The 14,882-nt window shown below is 65.2% G+C and overlaps 1 protein-coding gene across 1 annotated transcript in view; it reads left to right on the plus strand.

Annotated features, from left to right (window-relative positions):
- The first annotated feature begins 1,266 nt into the window (after positions 1 to 1,266).
- Positions 1,267 to 14,882, plus strand: part of GLI1 (GLI family zinc finger 1) — a 37,243-nt gene continuing 23,627 nt past the window's right edge. The window contains exons 1-2 of the mRNA XM_039513650.1: positions 1,267 to 1,419; positions 1,530 to 1,792. The gene's annotated coding sequence lies outside the window, so the exon portion shown is untranslated. The remainder of the gene's footprint in view (positions 1,420 to 1,529; positions 1,793 to 14,882) is intronic.

The following is a 14,882-nucleotide window of genomic DNA, read 5'->3' on the forward strand; positions in this document are numbered from 1 at the left end:
TGGATTCGTGGCTCCCTAGTTGCTGTGCAAGGATCCAGAGCTGGCTTGCGCCACGGGCATGTCATAAATGACACGCGTCTCTGCCAGATCGACAGCCAACAAAAGGGGGGGGGTCCCCCCACCCGTAGTCCCCTCCCCTTTCCGAGGCCCTCAAAGAAACAGGGAGTTTAAACGTCAAATGCGACACCACTTCCTGGGGACCCTTTGCTGGCAGCCCCCGCAGAGAGGCCAGTGAGGGAAGGTGCCTCTCCCGCTCCCTGTCCCCCCAGACGGGGGTCAGCACATTGGCAGGGCTGGGACGTTGGGGGTGGGCAGAGGTTTCTCTGACTCTGCCCCCTCTCGTCCCCCCCCTCGTCCCTGGAAAATCTGCCATCTCAGCCAGGGGCCCCAAACCTGAGGCTTTGGAAAACGTCGGCCCCTGGAGATGTTTCATTCCAGACCCCCACCTTGCAAACCACTCGCTGGGGACGCCCTTTGCTGTGACGCTTGGGGGGGGGCACCCCAGTCCTCAGAGAACTGGCTGCAACCCACGGCTCCTCTGCACCTGCCGACTGCCCCCGCGGTGGGGAGAAGAGCCCCCCGGTTTGCCCCCAAGCTGCGCGGGGTCCCTGCTGCCCCCCCAAACCCGAGTGTCGCTGTGACCCTGTGTGCCAGGGGCATTGCCCGGAGCCGGGAGCCAGGCTCAGCCCCCCGCCCCGGCCTCTTCCTCCCCAGGGTATTTTGTTGGAAGGGCGGGAGGCCTCAGGTTCAGATTTTGCCTTGGGCCTCCCCAAAATATCTGTGTTGCCCTGATGCCCCCTCTCGCTTTCCTCTTCCCACGAACTCCTCCGCTCCTGTACAGCCCCACAGAGCCGGAGGGGTCCGGAGCGCAGCACCTAGCACCGCGAAGGGCCTTCTCGGGCCGGGCGGGCAGGCAGAGGGCGTGACCCCCCACCCCCCGAGATGGCGCTTGGGTGGGGAAAGTTGTGAGTTTGCACCAGGGTTTGGCTGCCTGCTGCCTTGTGTGTGTGTGTGTGAGCGCGCCCACAGCTGTGTGAGTGCGTGTGTGTGTGCACAGATCCATCCCAGGTTTTCAAAGTGTCTCTGAAATTGTAGACAGCATGCTGTGTGAATTCAGATCCAGGGTCTTCCCTCACACAGCCTCACACAGAGCTCAGCCCTCCTCCTCCACATTCAGCCTTAAAAGTTTTTCTTAAAAAAAAAAAAAAAAAAAAGAGCTTCGCAAAACTGCTCCGCAACTTGAAAGGGGCAAAGAAAGAGATTTTTTTTGTGTGTGTGTGTCTGTCCTGACACTTTCCCCAAAGCCCCAGCGCTGCATCAAAGCCCGGCGGCGTAACACTGAGTCGCTCTCCCATGTGGGAAGACTCAAGAAATCATCGGGAAAGTTTCTTAAAGAAAAACAAGACTTCCTTCTCCAAGGTGGTCCTGGGCTGCAGTCTGAGAAGGGAATATTTATAACCCGGCCTGCATCGGGCAGACAAAAAGCACATTTTTGTTAACCATTTCTTTTTCTTTTGGTGGATTTCAAGGGAAAAGACGGAAAGGAACGATGGGGAAAGTTTTGTGAAGAGGAATGGTAATGAGCTTCGTCGCCGCTGGTTCGGGTTTTCGTTTTTAATCGTTTCTCTGGATGTTACTTTTTTCTCCTGGAAAGAAGCGAAGTGCCCCGAAAAGTGGAATTTCAGCCTTGAGGCACCAAAGGGTGCGATTTTGGGGGAGAAAACATCAAAAAGGAAAAGAAAAGTCTCCTTCCCTTGGAGCGCGAGTCACCATCCCAGTCCAGCTCCCAAAGGTACGATGCATTTTTTTAAAATAACTTAAAAAAAAATGTAACTACAGTTTTGAGGGGGAGCAGGAATTTTGCCCAGTTTAACGGTTTCTGGTTCAAGGGGATGGTTTTGCTTATGGGACGCTTTGTCTCAGGACCTGCTGGATGACTTTAATTTTGTGGGGTTTTTTAAACCACAAAAACCTTTAGAAAGACTTGATCCTTTTTCGGCTCCACAAGATGTGGGAGCAGCTATTCCGGGACACCAAACTTCTGTGCCTACGGGGGAAACACAACTGTAGCTAGAATTCCTACGTGCCCCATGGCCAACAAAACCCGGCTGACTTGACAGTAAATTTCCCTTCATCCAAGTTTAATTTTGCAAAGTTACCAAATTGCTTTTTCCCCCTCCCTCCCTCCCTCTCCTTTTGGCAAAACAATCCAGGAGGCTCCCAACTTCTGGAATCGGATCAGATCCAATTAAATCAGATGGGAGGGGGGGGAACCCACAGCCAATTACTTTGCCAAATTGCAATTTGTCAGGCAGGGATTACGCAGCCCGAATAGGCGCTTTCCCCCGGCTTTCACTGCCTTTGCTTTTCGCACCGCTGCAATTTGTTTTGCTTTGTGAACTTGGCAAAATAATTCCTGGGCTGCGGGGCGGCCTCCCCCTCCTTCTTCGCCACAGGTCAGGCCAGGTCTCCGGTGGGTGCCGGTCCATGGAGGTTGGCTGAGGATTTGTTTGGGATTGTGCTCTGGAGCACTCCCACCCCCAGCAGGCCCAGCAGTGGGTGGCATTGACTGGCTGACACATCCGTCTGTCCCGTTCCCGGGTCACCCAGCGGTGCTGACGTATTGAGCGGCCCAGAGAGCCCAGCTCCTACAGCTGGCTGGGGGCTCAGAGCAGGTTCAGACAGCCCCAGATGGGGGGAAGGGGCCGGTGGAGGGCTCCGAGCGAGGGAAGTGACACCGCGCGGTTCTGTATTGTGATGTGGAGAGTCACACGCACGCCTGGTGGCTGAGCCGAGATCACCCACGGAGATCCTGGCGCACTTGTGCTAGCAGAGGCTGGAGCTGGCTGGGTGGGTGGGCGCCGTGGGGACAGACCTGATGGGGGGACAGGTGCCGACAGACAGTGGATGCAAAGGCTGACCTGGGCTGGGCTGGACACTGGGGATGCGTGGGGAGGCCCAGTTCTCTGGCCCGTAGTCCAGGAGAAGGGAGCGGGGTGGCTGCCGAGGCCCCTGGGGAGCAGCGGATCTGGTGCTGCGTCCAGAGTGGGGCACCCGTCCGGGGCGGATCGGGCCATGGGGCCAGGGTGAGAAACGGGCACCCTTGGGGCAGCCTGTCCGTTGCCAGTGGGAATCCCCGGGGCGCCAGGAGGCCGCCATCCCGCTCGTTCGTGGCACCGTGTCCTGCCCGGCCCCACCAGAGCCCCAGGCCCTGCCAGGAGCCCCACACAGCTGCCACCTAGCCCCCATCGGGCAAGGCCCAGCCCCTCCCCCCATCCATAGCCAGGTGGCACCTGGAGAGACGCTGGCCCCCTCCCGCCGGTGCCCACGGCCCACGCCCTGCCCGAGGGTCCCTGCCGCCCATCGCCAGCCTGACCTCCCTGGTCAGTGGGAGGTGGAGCCTGGGCGCGACCCAGCCGCACCCCTGGGGCACGGCTCCGCTGGCAGCGCCCGTTCAGGGTGAGGCCGAGGATTTTGTTCTCCCGCAACGAGCTTCCCAGAAGCCACCAGGAAACATTCCCGGGGGGCGGGAGGTGCCCAGAGACTGCCCCACCCGGGGAATCCTGCTGCCCAGCCCAGCGGCCCTGAGCCCCAGTTTGCTGCATCAGCAATTCGTGGGCTTGCCACAGAGAGGTGACGTGACTGGGCGGGGAGGGGAGAATCCCTCCATCGTGGCTCGTCAGGAGGTATGTTACGGTAACGCCTGGAGGTGCCACCTGTGATTGAGGCCCCGACGTGCCAGGTACTGCCCAGACCCGGCCCGAGATCCGGGCCCCGCCGGGCCGGGCGCTGCCCAGACCCTGCCCGAGATCAGGGCCCCACCGGGCCGGGCACAACACAGACCTGGCCCGAGATCAGAGCCCTGCTGGGCACTGCACAGACCCTGCCCACGATCAGGGCCCCGCCGGGCCGGGCACGACACAGACCCGGCCCGAGATCCGGGCACGACACAGACCCGGCCCGAGGTCACTACCTACAACCACCCGAGCGTCTCCACCCTGACGGGAGCTCACACACCGTGGCCCATTCGGCCCTCGGCCTCTCTGCTGAGCCTTCACGCAGGGCCAGGGGCACGGGAGGCCTTGCCAGTGCAGACACGGATCTGCTAGGACCCGGGCAGGCCCCGCTGACGCGGAGCAGGCAGGCAGCAAACGTTCAGCGGAGGGGAGCCAGCTCCCACGCGGGACCCAGGGAGAAGGGTCCAGGGGAGGTAACACCAGGCAGGGGGGCGGTGTGGACGCTCTGATTTCAGCCTGTACCCGCTGCTGCTGGCTGACCCCTCCATGTGCCCCCGTTTCACCAAAGCTCGGGAGGCCCCGTCTCCATGGGGAAGCCGGGCTGGGACCCCCTAAGAGGCGAACACAGATGGAGCCGGTTACTCCGGCGCAGCCCTGGCTTGCGCGCTGCTTCGCTCCCGGCGACTGGGGACCGGCGGGATCCGAGCTGCCGCTGCTGAAACCCAAAGCAGGGCGGCGACTCTGAAACGGCTTGAAATTCACCCATGTAGACAAAACCCTTGTTAAGCGGTTCAGACCCTCTGAGCCAAAGTCGCTGCGGAATGGGTTCGCTCCCGTTTAACTAACCCAGTGCGAGTTCCTCTCCGGGCAGGGACACACCCTGCCCCCCGCTCGGCTCCCTGGGCGAACTGCCGCCAGGCTCGGCTCCATGGGCCCCATTTTCAGGGGCCAGATGTGGGACCCCTGCTCGGCCACTGCCTGGGTGACACGTCTGCGCTGCCCCTTTGGGGACTCCGGGCCGAAGGGTCTGTCCCGTGGCGGCCAGGGGCTGGTGGGGCCTGGCCCGGCTACCTGCAGGGGTGGGGCAGTTATTGCTTTGTGTGGGGGTCGCGGCTGTCCTGGGGGTCGGGGTTCTTGGCAGTCTGGGCAGGGCGGCTGGGCGGGGCTTGGATGGGGGGCGCTGGGTTTTTTAAGGTAAAGTGTCAATTTAAAATAATCTCATCGTTTGGCCTGAGAATCCTGTAGCTATTCTGACGTCGCAGTAACAGCTGGGGGCGGAAAGGTCGTCTGGGGGGAGGGCGGGCTGGGAGCCAGGACGCCTGGGTCCTATCGCCAGGTCTGGGAGGCCAGTGGGGCCTAGTGGATTAGAGCTGGGGGGAGCCCCGGGACGCCTGGGTTCTGCTCACGCCTTCACCACTGACTCTGGGTGCGAATTTAGACAAGTCCCTTCGCCCCTCTGGGGTAATGACACTGGGCCGTGACTGAGGCTTTCATCCCCGGTTGGCCCCGGCAGGTCTTTGGCTGCCAAAGAAGTGGGAGCCGGGGTGAGAGCTGGGGTGGGTCCCAGGCTGGGCACCCGTCTGATACAGGTGGTCTGGGCGCTGCGCCCTGGGTGCCCAGCGCACCCTCAGGGGCACGAGGACCTCGCCCGACGCGGGCTTCAGGCTGGGGCCCTGCAGCTCCGCTCCCACCCCCACCCGCCGTCCGTCTGCGTTTGCTGCTTGTTTATTTGTGTGTCTGGCTCCGTGCGGCTCAGCCCCGGCCCAGCGCTGGCTCCCATCGGCTCCGCACCAGCCCTCGGCGAGCAGGGGGCAGCTGGGCCCGGGGACCCCAGGCTGTGTGGGGTCTGCACCCCGGAGCTGCGGGGGAGGCCGCCTCTGATCGCGGCCCTTCCCCGTGTCTCAGACACGCACGCAGGCCTGTGAACAGCCCATGGCTGCCTGTGGCTCTGCCGGGCGGGGTATTTCCATCACATGCTTGGTACACTTAGGTTCAGGTCGGGAGTGAGGGGCACCGGCAGCGCTGGGGGGAGCCCAGGGCTGGGCTGGCAGGGGCTGCGGGTCGGGAGTGAGGGGCACCGGCAGGACTGGGCTGGCAGGGGGCTGCGGGTCGGGAGTGAGGGGCACCGGCAGAGCTGGGGGAGCCCAGGGCTGGGCTAGCAGGGGCTGCAGGTCGGGAGTGAGGGGCACCGGCAGAGCTGGGGGAGCCCAGGGCCGGGCTAGCAGGGGCTGCGGGTCGGGAGTGAGGGGCACCGGCAGAGCTGGGGGAGCCCAGGGCCAGGCTAGCAGGGGCTGCGGGTCGGGAGTGAGGGGCACTGGCAGAGGCGGGCGCCTGGCCCGCTGGCAATGCGGCACGCCGAGCCGGGCGAGGCTGCCTGCTGCAGAGAAGCCTCCGTCCCGTGCAGTGATTCATCGCGGACACCTTGTAACATGTCGGGGCCACGGGGCGCGAAGGGAGAGGCTGGGAGCTGGAGCTGAGCCCGGAGCTGGAGAATCGTAACTCGATGCCCGCTGGGAGGGTGGGCGGGGGCGGGGAACACCCCACACCTGGTGGCAGCTGGGTGACCTTTTACATTCAAAGGGGCCCAGCCCCATTGTGCCACAGGCTGCTGCATGGGAGCAACTGTCCCTAATTCACAGGGCCCCCGCCAGCCCCTCCAGGGCCTCTCTCCAGCTCCATTCCCCCCGAATCAGCCGGGATGGAGGGGGAATGTCCCCTCCGAGTTGGCTTTAGGGGCGTCTCTGCCCAGCCCTCTCCTGCTGGGGCAGCCGGGACTCCTGGGTTCTCTTGCTGAGTCGGACATGTGGCGTGTCTGTGGGTCTGAAGTCACTTGCCTGCGCTCTGCCTCAGTTTCCCCAAGGCCAGGAGGCTGCAGCACTGGCTCCCTGGCAGAGGTGAGGGGCTGCAGAGCCCCCTGCAGGGCACCCAGCAGGGGGGTGTTGCCCCACCACCTACCCCTAGCGCTGCAGTGCCTCAAACCCCCGCCCCCCCCAAAGCTGCAGAGTAACATGGGGAGCAGCTGAGAGGAGAGGGAAGAAGCAGCGAAAACAGAGCTGGGTTTCGGCCACGCCACATCCGGTGATGAGGAGGAGTCTGGGGGAGTTTGGGGCTCCCTGCTCCCCAGATCTCAACACTCAGGCCAGGTCTGCACCGAGCAACGCCAGGCGTTCCGGCGCCGGGCAGGTGTGCTGGCGATGGTGGTTTGCGTGGTTCTGCGGGCTCCTTGGTACTGATCTAATGGCACCCGGGCTCAGGGCACGGCCGGGAGGCTGCTGTCTAGGAACATAGGAACGGGCAGGCAGAGTGTTTCCTGGCTCAGACCCAGGGGCCTCAAGCCCAGTTTCTTTTCTCCTCCAGTGGCTTCCTGCAGGAGGCACTTGTGGGGTGAACCGCCGATAGGGGGGCTTCCTGCCCCAGAGCAGGAGGGGTTTGATCCCTCCCCCAAGCTCCCACCCGTCCCAGCGTCACACTGTCCTTCCCCATCCTCGGTTGCATCCCGCTCTTGTGGTAGTGAGTTCCACAAGCTAACCGGGGAAGTGGGTGTGTATTAGATGCGGACAATAAGAGGGGTGATTTGGACAGACCGCAAACACCCAGAGTCTCTCCCTATTCTCTGGCTCCGAGGAGGATGTGGTCTGGAGCTCCCGAGATCGGTGCTCATTAGTGGAGAGGGGCGGAGGACCTGCTGACCATAGAGAAACCGGGATATTTAGGGTGATCCCTCATGGGGGAGCTGAGATTTCGGGGTTTGATCCCCACCCCCTCTGGTGGGAGACACTCATCCCGAGAGACCTGAGGTGTTGTCACTGCCCCAGCAAAGCTGATTGGCTGCTGTGTGACCCTGCCTGGATGTCCTGCCTTCAGCAAGGCGGGACTTCCTGGCTCGCCGGCCCGTGGCGAGTCAGGCCCCTCGCCTGTGAGGGTCTGGGGAAGGGCAGAGGCGACGCTGAGCTAGGTCCCGCCCCAGTGGCCCCGTCGAAGGGACCTGGGGCTCCCGGCAGGCGACTCCCAGCCAGGCGGATGCTTAGCCCCACAGCGTGGCCGTCTGCACCCCGTGCACTGGGAGGTGGAAAAGTTCCTCCCAGCAGCAGCTTTGTCGTGGCCCCCCCCCAGCTCCCGCTCCCCAATCCCGGCCCAGGGCTGTGCAAGCGGCTTCCAGGGAGCACTTTGTGGGGGCTGCCGTGAATCCCGTGCAGGGGGCCAAAGCGAACAAGCAGCAGCCCCCTCCCCGCAGCCCCTGGACCACCTAGCAAGAGCAGGGACCCTGCCGGCCTGCGGCTCAAGGCGAGGGCCCCCGGCCTGCCTGGGCTGAGCAGGGCAGTGGGTGGGCAGGAGCGGAGACCAGACAGGGCAGGTGATTGTCCCAGGGCCCCTGCCCCCAGCTCTGCCGGTGCCCCTCACTCCCAACCTGCAGCCCCTGCTAGCCCAGCCCTGGGCTCCCTCCCACATCTTGGCCGGTGCCCCTCACATCTGTCTAAGTGTAGGTCTCTCTGTATGTGTGTGTGTGTGTGTGTGTGTGCGTGTGTAGGTTTGGGGCTGTGTGCATGTGTAGGTCTGGCTGTGTGTGTGTGTGTGTGCGCGTGTGTAGGTCTGGGTGTGCGTGTATGTAGATCTGGGTGGGTGTGTGTAGGTCTGGGTGTGCGTGTGTAGGTCTGGGGGTGTGTAGGTCTGAGTGTGCATGTGTGCGTTTGTAGGTCTGAGGGTGTGTGTGTGCGTGTGTAGGTCTGGGTGTGCATGTGTGCTTATGTAGGTCTGGGTGTGCGTGTGTAGGTCTGGGTGTGCATGTGCGCGTGTGTAGGTCTGTGTGTGTGTAGATCTGTGTGTGTGTAGGTCGGGGTGTGCGTGTGTAGGTCTGGGGGTGCGTGTGTGCGTGTGTAGGTCTGGGGGTGCGTGTGTAGGTCTGGGGGTGCGTGTGTGCGTGTGTAGGTCGGGGTGTGTGTGTGTAGATCTGGGTGTGCGTGTGTAGGTCTGGGTGTGTGTACATCTCCATGGGCGCAGGTCTCGGTTTGCCGCGTGCCCATGTGTCACTGCATGTGGGTGCCAAGCCAGATGTTCCAGATGTTGGGCTGCCCGGGGAATGAGGGGTGCTGCCCCCAGTTGGGTACCAGCCCACACAGGCCCCCTCCCTGGGCACTGCCGGGAGCTCAGCTGGCCGTTCCCACGTGGGTTTCCCGGCGTGGCCAGGAGGAGAATGGAGGGGTGAAGGGCAGGGGGCCGGGGCAAAGCCCCCCAGCCCCCAGAGCAGGTGTTGCTAGGACAGCGGGGTGCATGGCTGGCACCCAGGGGCTGAACCGGGGCCTCTGGAGCAGGGGCCTGAGTCTCCCCATTAAAACAGCCCGGGGCCTCCGCAGCTGGGGCTGGGACAGACTCGTGGGCGGCTCTGCGGGTCAGCACGGAGGGGGTTAACCCGGGGGGAGCCCCAGGGGCTCTGCTGGAGGGGAGTCCAGGGGAAGGTGCCTTCAGACACTGGGGCCCGGCCCCAGCCCCGTCCTCGGCTCTCCCAGCCCCCGGGCCAGCGGACCACCTTGGAACCGGTGCCCCGGCCCTCCCCCGGCGTGGGGCTCACGCTCCTTTCAGAGCCCCTGAACCTGAAGCGATGGGCTTTGAGGCAGCTGTCTGGCCCCGGCAGATTAGCAGCCTGGATTGAATGAGGCGGGCGGCCCAGCGGAGGGGTCAGGCGCGGTGGGGGGCTGGGACAGAGACACAAGGCCCCGTTCGGGGCAGGGAGAGCAGGGGCCGGCCTGGCCCTTCCCGGGGAAGGGGAGGCCCGGAACCTCGGGGGCTTTCGACCCTAGTGTCCCCCGGCCCCGGCTCACGGGTGATTTCGCTTTTCTCCGTGACCCAAACCCCGGGCAGGGCAGCCTGTGTCTGCATGGGGGGGGGGTCTGCCGCCGATCCGGCCCCAGGGCAGGGGCACGGGCTGGCACAGGGGGGTGGGGAATGGGGCCTTTCCCCTCTAGGGGCTCTGGCTCCCATCCGGCCCCTGGCAGGGACCTTGGCCAGTTGTTCAGTGACTTCTGGGTGCGGGAAGCCCATGGGGGGCCCAGGGGAGCTCGCTCTCCAGGGGCTGCCCCCATCCTCCCATCGCTTATGCAAGCGGCGTGGCCGGGGAGTGGCGCTGGACGGGTGCGGCTGGCAGGCCGGGCAGTGCCGGGCATGGGGACGCCCTGTGAACGGGGGCTGGCAGCAGGGTGGGGGGGGCGCGAAGGCCGATCCCCGCAGGAGCCGGAGCAGCAGGTTTCCTAAGGCCACACAGGGTTAAACCAATTGGGCACTTGGCTGACCCGGGGTCACTGAGCGCAGGGGTAGGGGGGGTGGCTGCCGGCCCAGCAGCCGTCTGGGCCCTGGGGTGGCCAGTGGCTCGGCTGGCAGAATTCCCCGAGGAGCTGGGCCCGACCCCCCCCCCATGTCTGGGCAGCGGGGAGGGGGGGGGGAACACCATGGGGTCAGGCTACCCTTCAACCTGGTTCTACCAACACCCAGCCCCCCAGACCTGTCACCCCAACACTCAGACCCCCAACCTCTTCATGCCAACACCCAGACCCCCGACCCCTCACCTCGATGCCCAGCCCCCCAGCCCCCTCACTCCAACACCCAGATCCTTCACCCCAACACCCAGCCCCCCAGATCACTGCACACCCTGGCTCAGCATGAGACTTACCCCGTGTCTGTCTGTCCGTCCCCATCCACACCCACCCCAAGCTCTGGGTCACTGCCCTTCTGCATGGGCCCCCACCCCTGGGCTGCTCCTGCCCGGGGGGGGGGGGCACTGGGGAGCGGCTCAGCCCAGGGGGGGCACTGGGGAGCGGCTCAGCCCGGGGGGGGCGGCACTGGGGAGCAGCTCAGCCTGGGGGGTTACTGGGGAGCAGCTCAGCCTGGGCACTGGGAGCAGCTCAGCCTGGGGGCACTGGGAGCAGTTCAGCCTGGGGTTACTGGGAGCAGCTCAGCCTGGGGCACTGGGAGCAGCTCAGCCTGGGGGCACTGGGAGCAGCTCAGCCCGGGGGCACTGGGGAGCGGCTCTGCCCGGGGGGACACTGGGGAGCAGTTCAGCCTGGGGGGGCACCGGGGAGCAGCTCTGCCCGGGGGCACTGGGAGCGGCTCTGCCCGGGGGACACTGGGGAGCAGTTCAGCCTGGGGGCACCGGGAGCAGCTCAGCCCGGGGGCACTGGGGAGCGGCTCAGCCAAGGGGGGGCACGGGGGAGCCGCTCAGCCGGGGGCACTGGGAGCGGCTCAGCCCGGGGGCACTGGGAGTGGCTCAGCCCAGGGGGGGCGGCACTGGGGAGCAGCTCAGCCTGGGGGGTTACTGGGAGCAGCTCAGCCTGGGGGCACTGGGAGCAGCTCAGCCCGGGGGGGGCACTGGGGAGCAGCCCCGCCCGGGGGGGTTACTGGGGAGCAGCTCAGCCTGGGGGGTGCACTGGGGAGCAGCTCTGCCTGGGGGCACTGGGGAGCAGCTCAGCCCGGGGGGGGCACTGGGGAGCAGTTCAGCCCGGGGGGGTTACTGGGGAGCAGCTCAGCCGGGGGGGTGCACTGGGGAGCAGCTCTGCCCGGGGGGGGCACTGGGGAGCAGTTCAGCCTGGGGGGGCACCGGGGAGCAGCTCTGCCCGGGGGGGTTACTGGGGAGCAGCTCAGCCTTGGGGGTGCACTGGGGAGCAGCTCAGCCCAGGGGGGTTACTGGGGAGCAGTTCAGCCTTGGGGGTTACTGGGGAGCAGCTCTGCCCGGGGGGGGCACTGGGGAGCGGCTCTGCCCGGGGGGGTTACTGGGGAGCAGCTCAGCCTTGGGGGTGCACTGGGGAGCAGCTCTGCCCGGGGGGGGCACTGGGGAGCAGTTCAGCCTGGGGGGGCACCGGGGAGCAGCTCTGCCCGGGGGGGTTACTGGGGAGCAGCTCAGCCTTGGGGGCGCACTGGGGAGCGGCTCTGCCCCACCCCGGAGTTCACGGCGCAGCGGCCTGGGCCCTGAGCTGGGTGATGGATTTTGCCACACAAGCTGAGCTGCCTCTTTATCGGGCCTGGGATCTCGGCCTAATCCAGCCCTGACGTCAGGTCTCCCCGCAGTACGGCTGGGGGGCCGTTAACCCTGTGGGGGCTGGGCCGCACCAGCTGGAAAAATGCTTCCGGGAGAAGCCCTCAAGCTTCACCCTGGGAGACAGAGGGACAGGAGTGGGGCGGGGGGCAGGGCTGGGCTAGCAGGGGCTGCAGGTCGGGAGTGAGGGGCACCGACAGAGCTAGTGGGGGCAGAGGTAGGGGGTAGAGGGGGGCAGGGCTGGGCTAGCAGGGGCTGCGGGTCGGGAGTGAGGGGCACCGGCAGGTTGGCTGGAGATCTCAGGGCTGGGCTAGCAGGGGCTGTGGGTCGGGATCGGGGCCGGGTGTGTGCGTGTTACGTGCACGTTTTGTAACCTGCACTTTCCCCAGACTATGTAGCCGCCCCGTTTACTCAGCGGCCCAGCGGGGGCGGCCCCGGGAGTTCCCCTGCAGGCTCCCTGGTTCCCAACCTACCAGTGAGCTGGGAGGGGCCCCGTCTCCCATTCCCACCCCAGCCAGGCCCTGGGGCTGGAGCCGAGCCGGCGCCCCCAAGAGGGGTAAGCCCCAGTCCCATTCCCTGCCCCCTCCTGCCCCCCTGACAGCGATCCCAGGCCAGCGCCCCCAAGAGGGGTAAGCCCCAGTCCCATTCCCTGCCCCCTCCTGGCCCCCTGACAGCGATCCCAGGCCGGGCAGGCGGGAGGCTGATGTGTCGGCTCAGGGCATCTTTCCGGTTCGAACAGGGGGCACGGGGGGTGGGGGGAGTCCCAGGCCCTGAGACTTCTTGGGGGCTCCAAGCGTCTGGCCCGGAAGCTGCTGACTGTAGAGTGGGGAGAAGCGTCCCCTTGTCCCCCTCCGTTCAGGGTTTGTTCTTGGGGAGCTGGGGAACGTCCCCCCAGATATGGAAGGGGCGGCGGGATGGGAACAGAGACCATGGCCAGTCTGGGGCTTTTAGCTATCTATCCCCAGCCACCCCTTCTATCTATCTATCTATCTATCTATCTGTCTATCTATCTATCTATCTATCCCCAGCCACCCCCTCTATCTATCTATCTATCTATCTATCTATCTATCTATCTATCTATCTATCTATCCCCAGCCACCCCCTCTATCTATCTATCTATCTATCTATCTATCTATCTATCTATCTATCCCCAGCCACCCCTCATCTCTCTCTCTCTCTCTCTCTCTCTCCAGGCTCCTCGGGAAACACGGGCCGGGGGCCGCTCTGCGGGGGTTGCAGGAGGCCCCCCCGTGCCCAGCGAGCGGCGTTTGGGCGGCAAAGGCCAGGGCTCCGCGCCGGGCGCTGCAGCCTCTGGCCGCAGCCCGTGTTCTTGGCAGGCGCGGGAGGAATGTGTGTCAGTTTGAGTTTCTTGGCAGGGAAGGTTCCTTCAATCCAGCCTGCGCTTGGCTCTCAAATTTATGCCCATAGGCTGCTACTTGGGTGGGCCGGGGCCGGCTGGGCCGGGAAGGGGGGGGCTGCGCGTGAGGGAGCTGGCTCGTCGCTCCCATTGGCTGCCGGGACGGGAGCTCGTCTCTTCTGCTCCCCCTCCCGCCCCAAACTCTTCCTGCCGGGGGTGGGGGGATCCCCCTGGGGCCGGTTCAACCCCCCAAGCCGCATGCTGGGCCCCCCGCTGACAGGCCTGGGGCAGCCACTGGGGGTGGGCAGCCTTGGGAAGCCAGGGGGTGCTCCCCGGCATGTCCTGCAGCTGGGGTCCCCCCCACTCAGCTGGGAGAAGCGCAGGGTTAGGCCCAGGCGGGGAGATCTGGCCCCCAGCCCCTGCTCCAGCCCAGGCACATGGGAGCGCCTAGAAACTGGCTGCGGGAAGGGAGGGCAGAGTGGCCCAATCTCTCTCTGTTCTGTTCAGCAGGACGGTGCCGTACTGGCATGTGTGTGGGTGGCCGGGCGTGCCATGGACGCTGCTCGGTGTGGAGCGGGGTGAGCTGTGGACATGGAGTGGCCATCGGTGGGCTGCAAATGTGCATGCAGTGTATGTGGCGTGCACGCGTGTGCTGTGCATGCAGCAGCATGTGTGTGTGTGTGCGTTCTGTGTACAGTTTGTGTGACATGCATGTGGCTATGTGTGTTGTGTGTACAGTCCATGTGAAATCCATGTGACTGCATATGTGTTGTATGTACAGTCCGTGTGGAATGCATGTGACCACATGTATTGTATGTACAGTCGGTGTGGTGTGCATGTGATCATATGTGCTGTGTGTGCAGTCCATGTGGAATGCATGTGACCACGTGTGTTGTATGTAGAGTCTGTGTGGTGTGCATGCACTTGCTGGGTGGATGACGTGTGCACATCCTTATGAGAGGCAGCTGACGATGAGGATGGTGTGAAGCAGGGTCTTGCCCTGGGTGGCTCCGCGCCCCCCCCCAGTGTTTCTGCCTTGCTGCGGGTGCCCCCTCCTGTCTGCATGGCTGGTCTGTGCCCCGCGGCTCAGTGCTGCTTGAGGGGAACTGCTAGCCCAGCCCTGGGCTCCCCACCCCGAGCTCTGCCGGTGCCCCTCACTCCCGACCCGCAGCCCCTGCTAGCCCGGCCCTGGGCTCCCCACCCCGAGCTCTGCCGGTGCCTCTCACTCCCGACCCGCAGCCCCTGCCAGCCCAGCCCTGGGCTCCCCCCCAGCTCTGCCGGTGCCCCTCACTCCCGACCCGCAGCCCCTGCTAGCCCAGCCCTGGGCTCCCCACCCCGAGCTCTGCCGGTGCCCCTCACTCCCGACCCGCAGCCCCTGCTAGCCCGGCCCTGGGCTCCCCCCACCCAGCTCTGCCGGTGCCCCTCACTCCCGACCCGCAGCCCCTGCTAGCCCAGCCCTGGGCTCCCCCCCAGCTCTGCTGGTGCCCCTCACTCCCGACCCGCAGCCCCTGCTAGCCCAGCCCTGAGCTCCCCCCCAGCTCTGCTGGTGCCCCTCACTCCTGACAACGTGGCTCCAGGATTGGGAGTAGCAAGGCCTGTTGAATAGTGGTGGGGTGTGTTCCCGGCTGCAGAGGTCCCACACACGGCTGTGCAATGCGGCGGAGACCCAGCGGGCAGGGCTGGGCAGGGCAGGGCAATGGAGCCAGGCCAGGCCGTGCAATGCGGCGGAGACCCAGCGTCCGAGTCCGAGCGAACCCCGGCGGGCAGG

Source organism: Mauremys reevesii, linkage group 25 (assembly GCF_016161935.1).
Source record: "Mauremys reevesii isolate NIE-2019 linkage group 25, ASM1616193v1, whole genome shotgun sequence".
Classification (NCBI taxonomy): domain Eukaryota; kingdom Metazoa; phylum Chordata; order Testudines; family Geoemydidae; genus Mauremys; species Mauremys reevesii.